The sequence below is a fragment of the Gouania willdenowi genome, chromosome 1 (assembly GCF_900634775.1).
Source record: "Gouania willdenowi chromosome 1, fGouWil2.1, whole genome shotgun sequence".
NCBI lineage: Eukaryota > Metazoa > Chordata > Actinopteri > Blenniiformes > Gobiesocidae > Gouania > Gouania willdenowi.
In genome coordinates this window covers 17,976,935-17,987,771 of record NC_041044.1, presented here as the reverse complement: position 1 = coordinate 17,987,771, position 10,837 = coordinate 17,976,935, and positions in this window count along the sequence as shown.

Here is a 10,837-nt window from a genome sequence, read left to right as displayed (position 1 = left end):
GCGTCTTGCTGATGAATAATGGCTTTCTAATGGAAATATTAACCTTCTGAACAGTACAAAGTGCTTAATGCCTCTCATTATTTAGCCATGACGGATTTAATGTCAGTGGTTTGATGCTCTTAGTGATGAAGAAAATTATTAAGACCTGGTGCTAGAAATGATTTAAACACTGAAAAATCCGGGATTTCCCTTTATCTAAATGTAGATGTGATGATGTTGATGTTTCAAGATCCTCCGCTGATGCTGAACCATGTCTGTATACATTGCCAATGCGTACTCATATGGCTTGATTTAAAAGCACAGAACTAGACTTACACTAAAAGGTTTAGTTTCATGTAAAGAGACTGTGTATTCTCCATTTGTCTACCTCACAAGAGGACGACAGATTAGTAGTTTGTCTCTCTTTGTACAATGTAACCTATTAAGGATATAATCATATAAACTATGTTTTAGAAAAATATAATAGATGTTATTGTCTATTTAAGGTTCAACATGAAACATTAGTATTCCAGCATGATATTAGTGATTACTAAACTGAAGAAGATTTTGCAAATATGCTAGTTTGACAAACCAATTTAGGTGGTTCTTTGCATGTTATCATAGCTGTATTTAATAAACAAAAATAAATAAATATTGCATATGTCTCATGTCTTGAAAAGGCATAAGCAAGTCAAGAAATCTTGTATGTGTGACAGGGTGGAATGCTTCTGCACTCCTCCAACCTGTTTCTTGAAGCGCTCCTCCTTGCGCACCTGGTTTGTTGCTGATTACAGGGCGGGGACCGAAGGGATTTAGATTCAGGTTTGTTGTGGTTCAGATCCTCTTGTCTCTTCTGTGTGCGGATCTCTCCTCTTCCGTGAGTCTGTGGAGTTGTACCTTTGGCAGTGTCGTGGTGGCTTAACATGCTGTGGTCACCTTTTACGCACCATCGGTGGTCACTTGGCGCTCAAAAGTGCTTTCCCTCCAGTGCTCTGGTGTAGGCTGACGGCCGGCTGCTTTGGGAGCTATGATTGCTACTCTCGGGTGAGTTCTACACGTAGTTGTTCTTCTCGCTGCTGTGCTCACCGGGCACTCACGTGTTCTTCCTCCTTCCCCAGTGTCTTCGCAGCTTGCATTGGCCATCGACAGCGGTTTGTTTAAGTCATCAGAGTGGGATGTTTTGTAAGCAGCATGCCTCGTCTTTTGACCCACCTGGCTGTGCCTCGTCCACCCTAATGCCTTCTTCTTTATGCAGTGAGGTGCGTCAGTAGGCGCATTTTGCGCACATTTTCTTCGGAGGCCGGGAGCGCGGCTCTGTTGGGTTCTTGGGAACGGTGCTTCTTCTGACCGGTGAGCTGCTGGTTTCTGCCTGGCTCCCTTAAAATTATAATCCTTTTGTCTCCTAATATGGTGCATTTATACCACAGCGGGACCAAACTGCACCTTCCGCGTCTGCTGGAGATAAGTCTTGGCACACACCATTCATCGCGCTGTGGCGCAACTCCTCCCACCGGTGCTGGTTTGGATGTTTTAAAAACACAGTTACCCTCCCAAGCATTTCTTGGGATTTTCTTTTGACATTAGCTACCAAAACGTCTTTGGGGTTCTAAGAATTTCCACTGTGTAAATATTGTATATCTTATCTGTGCATAACTGGTATTTGATTTATTTTGCATTTTGTTTTCTTTTGCATGTGTTGTATTTTGTTTGGGTTTGGGTTTGTTTTGTTTAATTCCTCTACACTATTTGAAAAGAGATGAAATCTGTGAAATAAAAGACCTTACCTGTTATAATTAGGGGTCTGTCTCTACCCCATGATTGAAGGTAAAACGAACCTGTCTGCCTTTCTGCAAGGTCCTCGGCTTACCCTAGGTGGCATTGTCACTTTGTAGCTTAAAGCTTCCTCTACCTGCCACCTATGGTTTACAGCTTACGTTTTAGGGCTTCACATTGTTGAGGACCTACTTAGGTTAAACAATTCAGTGTGGACAATAAAAAGAGCTCAGCAATATTCTTAAAACGAGATTTCTATGAAAGAGCAAGTAGGCTACCCTCATTTCAACTGAAGAAGAAACAAGGATCTACAGTCAACTCCAAAAATCAAAACACATAATCCTGATAAACCAATAGCAATAACTCCTAAATATATCTCAAATACTTTTGCACAGTGCTATAAATCATTATATACATACTCAAAAGCTGAAAAGTGTGTAGAGCCTATATTTTTTCAAAATATTGTAATATCAAGGGCACACGGTAGCATAGGGGTTTGCCCTGGGGTTGACACTTGGGTCCTTTCCTGTGTGAGCCAGAGTTAGGCATCTGCGAACTTGAAAAACAGGAAAAAGTGGGTCTGAAAATGGATGGATAGATGGATGAAATTATCACAACTCTGATGCAGTAAACACTGGCTTAGAAAAACCAATAACTGAAGCTGATATTAAATCTGCCATTTGAAAAGTAACTCCAGTCCTGGCTCAGATGGTTTTACAAATGTATTTTATAAAACTTTCTCAAATCAAATTACACCATTCCTAGTAAAGTCTTTATAAATGTCCAGGAAACTGGTGTATTGCTATTGCCATACACTTGGAGGGAGTCCATAATCATTGTAATACTGTATATACACAATTTACTTTGTGGAAAAACAGAAACGGTACTGTCAGACAATATCAAAATCCTCCATCCATCCATCCATTTTCTTCCGCTTTTATCCGGGGCCGGGTCGCGGAGGCAGCAGTCTCAGCAGAGATACCCAGACCTCCCGATCCACGCACACCTCCTCCAGCCGTTTTGGGGGAACCTCGAGGGGATACCAGGCCAGCGCAAAGACATAGCCCCTCCAGCGTGTCCTGGGCCTTTTACGAGGCCTCTTCCCAATAGGACATGCCTGAGGCGACCAGGAGGCATCCGAAACAGATATCCGAGCCACCTCAGCTGGTTCCTTTCGACGCGAAGAAGCAGCGACTCTACTCTGAGTTCTCACCCTATCTCGAAGGGTGCGCCCAGCCACCCTGCAAAGGAAACTCATTTCGGCTGCCTGTATCCACAATCTTGTCCTTTTGGTCATTACTCAAATCTCATGACCATAGGTGAGGGTCGGAACGTAGATCGATCGGTAAATTGAGAGCTTTGCCCGATACAGCGACCACATCACTGCTGACACCGCACCGATCCGTCTATCGATCTCACGCTCCATCCGTCCCTCACTCGTGAACATGACCCCAAGATACTTGAACTCCTCCACTTGAGGCAAGGACTCTCCACCGACACGGAGAGGGGAAGCCACCTTTTCCCGGTGGATATCAAAATCAACACTTGAATATATATATTTTTTCTATTCAAATATTTATTAACAGCAATTCTAATTAGAAAATCAACTTTTTACATGAGAATTCGAATAAAGGAGAGGTAAATTAAGTTTTCTCAGAGCTTTTGTCAGCCCTCTGTTCCCTCTGTGCAGATGTTGGACAAAAGATAGAAAGCAGGTCTTGTATCTCGGAGTTAAGAACTATAAAAAGGAGAGGGGGGGTTGGGGGTGCCAGAGGAGACAGTTTGAGGTCATTCAGGTGGATTACCAGCGGGCCTCCACCAGGTGACCATGACCAGCCCGTCCTCCTCATCCTTAAGGCCAGCTGATTGGTCTAATAGTCCTTTTTTGTCCAGAGATGGGTGCTGTACTGCTTTTTGCCACTGAGAATGTTCTTATTGGCATCAATTTCCCCAAAATGGTTGGTGTTGTTGATGCTTTTAGAAAGCTCTGGAGGGTGGAGCGGATGCTAGACAAGATTTGGTTTCACTCATCAGAGAAATGAACAGTTTGTAGAACCGCAGGAGAGGATGTTCAACAACATCTTCTTTGAAACAGTTCAACGTCCTCTTGACAAAATTATTTACGGTTAAGGACTCGTTATACTTTCGCCTGGCTCCGTTCACGCACCATGCGCACACTCCACAGGAACGCATTGGTTTTTATAGTCGGCTGCGGGTATTGTAACAGTGAATACACCAAGACAGGGGGCGGTAAAGAAGATTCTACAGGTGCTACAAGTAGTAGTTGCCTCTTAAAGCACCCTGTGCGCCTCAGTCTTCCTTCAATGGCATCCATTTTGAAATGAGCAAAGCAACGAGACCATGTCTGTTTTAGGTTGTTGCTGTTATACGATATATGCTTTAGCAAGTAAGTGGGTTTTGAGTTTATTTTTGAAAGTGGAGAGAGTAGCAGCCTCCCGTACTAAGACTGGGAGCTGGTTCCAAAGGCGAGGAGCCTGGTAGCTGAAAGCCCTGCTCCTGTTCTACTTCTGGACACTTCAGGAACTTCAAGAAGACCAGCAAATTGAGAACGGAGTGTTCTGCCCGGACAATAAGGCACTAACAGGTCTCTAAAATATATAGAGGCTTGATCATGTAGAGCTTTGTAGGCTAACAGGATGATTTTAAACTCTATTCTAGATTTTACAGGAAACCAGTGAAGGGAAGCCAATACTGGAGAAATATGCTCTCTCCTGTTAGTACCTGTTAGTATTCTAGCTGCAGTATTCTGAATTAACTGGAGACTTTTTAGTGAGTTACCAGGACATCATGACAGTAAAGAGTTACAATAATCCAAACTAGATATAACAAATGCATGGATTAGTTTTTCAGCATCACTCTGGGCCAAGATATTCCTGATTTTAGAGATATTACGGAGGTGGAAGAAGGCTGTCCTGTTTGTTTGTTTAATATGAGTTAAAAGTTAAGTCAGTGTCAAAGATAACACTCAAGTTTTTTACTGTGGTGCTGGGTGACAGAGTAATGCCATCCAGAGACACAATTTGCTCTGATAATTTCTCACTTCGGTTTTATCATGGTTAAGAAGAGAAAGTTACGGCTCATCCAGGATGTGATGTCTTTAAGACGAGCCTGGAGTTTTAATAACTGATGAGTTGTGTCTAATTTCAATGACAGATAAATCTGTGTATCATCCGCATAGCAATGGTGATTTATATTGTGTTATCTGATAATGTTACCTAGTGGAAGCATACATAATGTAGAGTATTGGTCCCAAAACTGAACCTTACGGAACTCCATGACTAACTCTGAGCTGAGCTGAGGAGAGATTATTAACTTGAACAAGTTTGAACTCTTACCCCCTCCGGTCACATATATTTTTGGGTCACAGATTTTGTTTATCAAATTTCAGTAAACAAAAGAGGGTCACATCAACTTTTTTTTCTTTATTAGTTTGACTGAGTTTTAGAGCAACCCAAAGCAAGACATTTTGACTGAAAAAGCTGCTAAATGATCATGAATGCCTTCTCTCCTATTGAACTCAATGGACTAAAGGGGCAATTAGCGTCACCAATGACGTCATTTCAACATGGTGATGCACAGACTCGAAAACGGTAAAGTAGTCCCATTTTAAAAGTTAATAAAACTAATATGCTGCAAAATAATGTGTTTTGGTAGGCATACATCTTCTAATAAGGGCATTTCAAAGGTTTTAGGCCACATTTGTAAAAACAGTAGATGTTCCTTTTAAAGTGGAACCAAAGCAAATCTAAAATGTTAACAAAAAAAAAACCTGATTAGTTTTGAGCACACACAAGAGCATGGCCTTCCTGATGTGAAGTGCAATTACTACCACACCTTGCTGAGAGTCATTCTTTGCACTGAGAAAGCATTTTTCTCCCTGATCAGAGATCCATCAGACACAGAGCATTGTTGTGACCATCTATTACTCACTTTCTTACTGATGCATCTGTAGAGAGATAAATAAAATCCAATGGCCAAGGTATTTTTCTTTGCTCGGACTATTGAAACATATCCAGGGCTGAACTCGGAGATTTTTAAAAGCGTGATACTAAGAGGAAGAAAATTGACTCACTTTATATTCAAGCATGAAAAGCACAATCAGTTCCTCTCTGTAGTGAGCAGATGTGCATGGTGAAAGAGGACATTTACATAAACAAATCCAATTAATTTCTTGCATGGCGCATATTTCTGATAAATGCACTTTTCTTTTATGTGCAAATGTCAATGGAAGAATAATGTGCTATTTGGAAAACCTATAGCCACACATTTATTTTGTCTCATGCAGGGGCGCAGCTTTTACATTTAGAACAAACTGCACCAATTCTAAAAGAGTCAATGAAGTGAGCACATCATATATTCATTTAGATTCATTTTCTGAGTTGACTCTGAAGAATGCTCATTGACTCGGTTCCAAACTAATACTTTGGTCATCTTCAAAATTTCCAGCTGCTAACCCACATATTTTGGTATAACCCTTGCACACAATATAATGAGTGGTGTTCATCTTGACAACTATCAAAAAAACAAATCATATTGCGTTCCTTGTATACTGTACAATTCCAAGTTTCAATCTCTGACCACAAAAGAAATCCACAAAAAACCCTTTTCGGTCTCAGTAACCTAATATACTCTCCCAAACAAAGAAACTATTTTTATAACACTTTGTGAGGATTTGAAGACGTTTGTAGTCCAGCTGCATTAAGGGATGTTGTGTGCTATAAACTTCAAAACTGCAGGTTAAAAGCCTTTTAGCCTAAATTCCTCTGGTTGATTTGTCGGGTGGAAGCAGATCACTGAAATGAAATTAAAATGTGGGATGGTAAAGTCATTACATGAAAAAATAAATTAATACAAGCATCATGAGTGAACAGTTGGGCTGGGCCAGTCTTGGCAGGGATCTTCGGGACGGGCGGCATGGGCTGCCCCTTGCATGCCTGCAGGTGCGGCGCGGGGTGGCCCCTGCTTGGGCGGTGCCCTGCGGCTCTGCCGCCTCGGGGCTGTATACCGGTATGACGGTCTGGCTGGCCCTTGGGGGGTCCTGACTTTGACAATGACTAAGGCTCATCGTACTGGCAGCATCGATGACGAGTGATCTGGGGTGTTCTGGAGGGCTCGGCCAATGCGCCTGGGGGACAGTAGGGCGACTTGCAGTGGGTGGGGGTGGGGGGTGGATTTTGGCGTGGGGCCTTGGGACTGAGGATTGGGGGTTGGTGGCGTGATGTGCTGGATCCTCTGCTTTTTGGGGCTTTCTCAGGTGTGTATGTGGGGGCGGTGGCTGCCTCTCGGCTTGGGATCTCGGGGGTGTCTGGGGGGCTGCTCGGCCGTGGCGGGGTGACCTTGGGCTCCTTGGCCCCCTTTCTTTCTGCTGGCCTGGCTGCATCTTTGGGCCCGGGGGTGGCACATGGCTTCGCAGAAGTGGTTCTTGCACAAAATATAGGTCATGGACGCACTGGCATGTCTTGGGCTGTGGGATAAATTTGTACTGGGCTACCTAGATATAACACTGCCCATTTTCCTCCCCTGACTCCCTGTTCCCTTCCCCATCACCTAGGTGTAACGTTGCTCTCTTTTTGATTTTATTTTATATCCTCTACAGTAAAGTAACAAAACATGCATTGCTGTCTTTAAAAGATTGCACTTCTTGTTGTGTTGACCTTCAACAGCATGTGCAGACAAAGTGAAAAAAAAATAAAAATAAATCGAGTGAACAGTTTCAAATTTATTATCCTAAAATAATAACATTTTCTTACACATGAAATGTATTCACAACATCATCATCATCGATTCATCAATGAGACAAGTTGGGGGAAATGAATGGTACAGCAAAATATGTGGCCTATCATTTTTTTACGCAAGGCAAAAATGAGAAAACTGAGGAAATGGGAAATCTGTATAGTGACATGAAATGATAATGGCATGAAGCAAGCACAGGAAGAGAAAAATGGAAAATAAAGGTCTGTGGCCATCAATGTATTATTCATGCATTACTCTGCCTACAGTACAGCCAATGTGTCATGTTGATGGTACACATTTATGTTCATGTTTCCACTTCTTAAGAATTTCTTTCTTTTGTTGACCTTTTGAAAATAAATACATTCAGCCTCAAAGGGTTCCTGTACTATTCATGCATATAACATAAAATGTGTTTGATACACAGTATAACCAATAAACATAACATTTGCACATTTATTTAAAGAAACAACAAGTAGTAGTTAAAGTACTCTTACCATAGTACTTTAACAATGGTAAGAGTTAAAGTACTTTTTTTTTTTTTAACTCTTACCATAATGTTTCTCAGATTTTCTTTATCACATTTTATTTAATATAGTTTTTATTTTACTACCGACATCACAAAGGTGTGTTGGAGTTAAGCCTGAACCATTTATCATTTTCTGACAGAAATTGCGATTTCAAACACCATTTTTTTATTTTTTTTTGCAGCTTTCCTGACTGACCCAGTATCAATGTGTCGCCAATGCTAATGGTGGACAGGTCACGCTAACCAATCAGTATTATCCTGCTCCTTGTGCTTTCTAACTTGTGTTGAGATGGCTTCAGAGGAATGAGAATCGAAGGTGGGCACTTTAATCCCCCCCAAAAACAGCACCTCTGTTATACAGTATATTGGGTGACTGCAGATGTCCACCAGAGACAGGTATGGTGCAAAACCTGTTGCACTAAAGTCGCAACATCCAGGGGGAACACGACCAACTCATACTGGCACTAGAACAATCACCGCAAGCACTTCAAGTTCATGACAAAAAGGTCTAGTGAAAAATCCAGAAAAAATTATGCTCAAATTCATTGTAGCACACAGATTACACTTACTTACAGTATGCTTTGCCACAGAAGACACAGTATAAGATTCCGATCTAGACTTACTTCAACCAGGTTACCAACCCACAGCTGTTCGCGGATTGTAAAGAAAAAGTGGTAACGGAGCTGAAAAATGGGAACACTACCCATAAACTACTGATTTGTGGTTAAGCAGAACAATCAAACTGTATCTTAGGTTTTCGTAAGTCGCGCTGCACGACACAATGAAGTAGGAAGGAAAGTGGACTAACCACAGGATGAGTTTAGGACATTGAAGTGATTTAGAGGAGAAAGATCTACTAGGGAAGTATACCTCAAGTCATTGACAGCAAGAAATGCCACAACCTTATGTCACTACCAGCTTCCGTCATGAGCAAAATGGCGACTACTGTGTCTCACTGACAGGCAAGTTTTTTTTCTTTTGCTGGCTGCTCTATAAGAACTTTTAAAGAAAGTTACCTGACCAAACCCGCACATGATCATTTGATAGAGCTTGTAAATTAAAATTCACTAAAGGTACCCTTTAAGGTCACTTTCATTTTCCATAGATTCCAGCACACTCAACATTATCACTGAGCCACCAAGGCATCCAAGCCCTGACCTTTCCTTCGTGAAACCATTTTAAATTAATTTTCCAGTCATACACTTGCCAGATCTCTCAAAAAGCTACTGTGTTTCCCTCAGAAATGCACAGGCGGAGTTTGAGATTCTTACAGGGGGGGGGCAGCAAAAAAAAAAAAAAAATAAATAAATAAGTAAATAAATAAAATATGTAGAACGTCTCGGGTTTCGCTTCACAAATAAGGAATGAAAACAAATGTACCAATCTAACTGTTTTTATATTATTATTTTTCCTTTCTGTAACATAAGTTTTGAAAGCTGTATTATGGACCTGCCAAAATAAATCCAAAATGCATCTTGAAATGTTCAGCACCTACTGTAACTTAAATAATGAGAGAGTAAAGTTGCTCAAATTAAGCAGTGTTACTATTTATTATGATATATCATACATCACTCGATACATGTGCTTTAATATGGGAGATACACTTTAACATGGAGGGATAGACTTGCTGTCAGTTGTAAATCACTAAGTTAAACAACAGGTAGGAGAGAATAAAAGGATCCATATGAATTAAAAGCATTTAAAAGATCAACAATGTAGATTATGGCATTTAAAGGCTCTAACAACGTAACTCCACCTTCGCTGGTTGTCTATGTGCTCCCGTGACTGGTGGAAACCGATTTTGTTGTGGGCGTGTAGATTATCACAGCAACCACTCAATCCACCGTTTTATATCCAGTGAGCGCAGGGTTTGCTTGTTCTCTGTTCCAGCCACTTGTTTTCTCGGTGCATCACTACAAACAACAGACTTATGGGTCTATAGATCACGAGCGGCGTCCGCCATGTTGTAAACAAACAAAGCTCTGAGCTGCTACGGGAAGCAAATGTCATCTGCTGCAGCGGTCCTTTAAAATGTTTTACTTAGTTTTATTTTGTAAACCTTTGAATATTATATTGCCATTTTTTATCATTTCCTAATCACTGTGTTTTTGGCACTTAACATATGTGTATATTATGTACATTATATTAAAAATTTTATTTATTTTTTAATTAATTTGGGAAAACTTAAATGAAAACTTTTGATCACTTGAGTAAAGACCTGAAAAACCCGAGGATCCCTCTGTCTGAGGTGTTCATACTTTCACATACGAACGGCCTCAATACGCTGATAAATTTCCTTTACAAACATCCTATTGTGGATTAGTTTCAGATATGACATGTTTAGGTTAATAACATTAAGACAATTTAAAAGAGGCATTGCAGCAAAACGTGAGAGCTGTGTTACTGTAAATCAGTAATAAGAAGTAAACAAAACTGTCTGAAATGATAGAGGGAGCATTTTGTCATGTTTAGGAACACCTGGTCCGTTACTGTGAGGATGGAAAGAGGAGCCTAATATCAGTTAACTGTTGAAGCAGTGGTTAATCACCTCTGATTTAATAAAGGAACCTTTTACACTGACACTAAGTTGGACGAATGATTTAATACAAAATATTTAATATACAGTAACTGACTCAAAGTAAACCAAAAGTAAACCAAATCCAAAAAAACTTTATTACTAGGGATGTAACGATTAATCGTAAGGCAGTTAAAAATCGATTCATAGGTATCACGGTTGATATCGATTTTTTGAAAATTGAATCGCAGTACTTTTTTTAACCAGCAATCCACAAGTGTAGGCGGCGG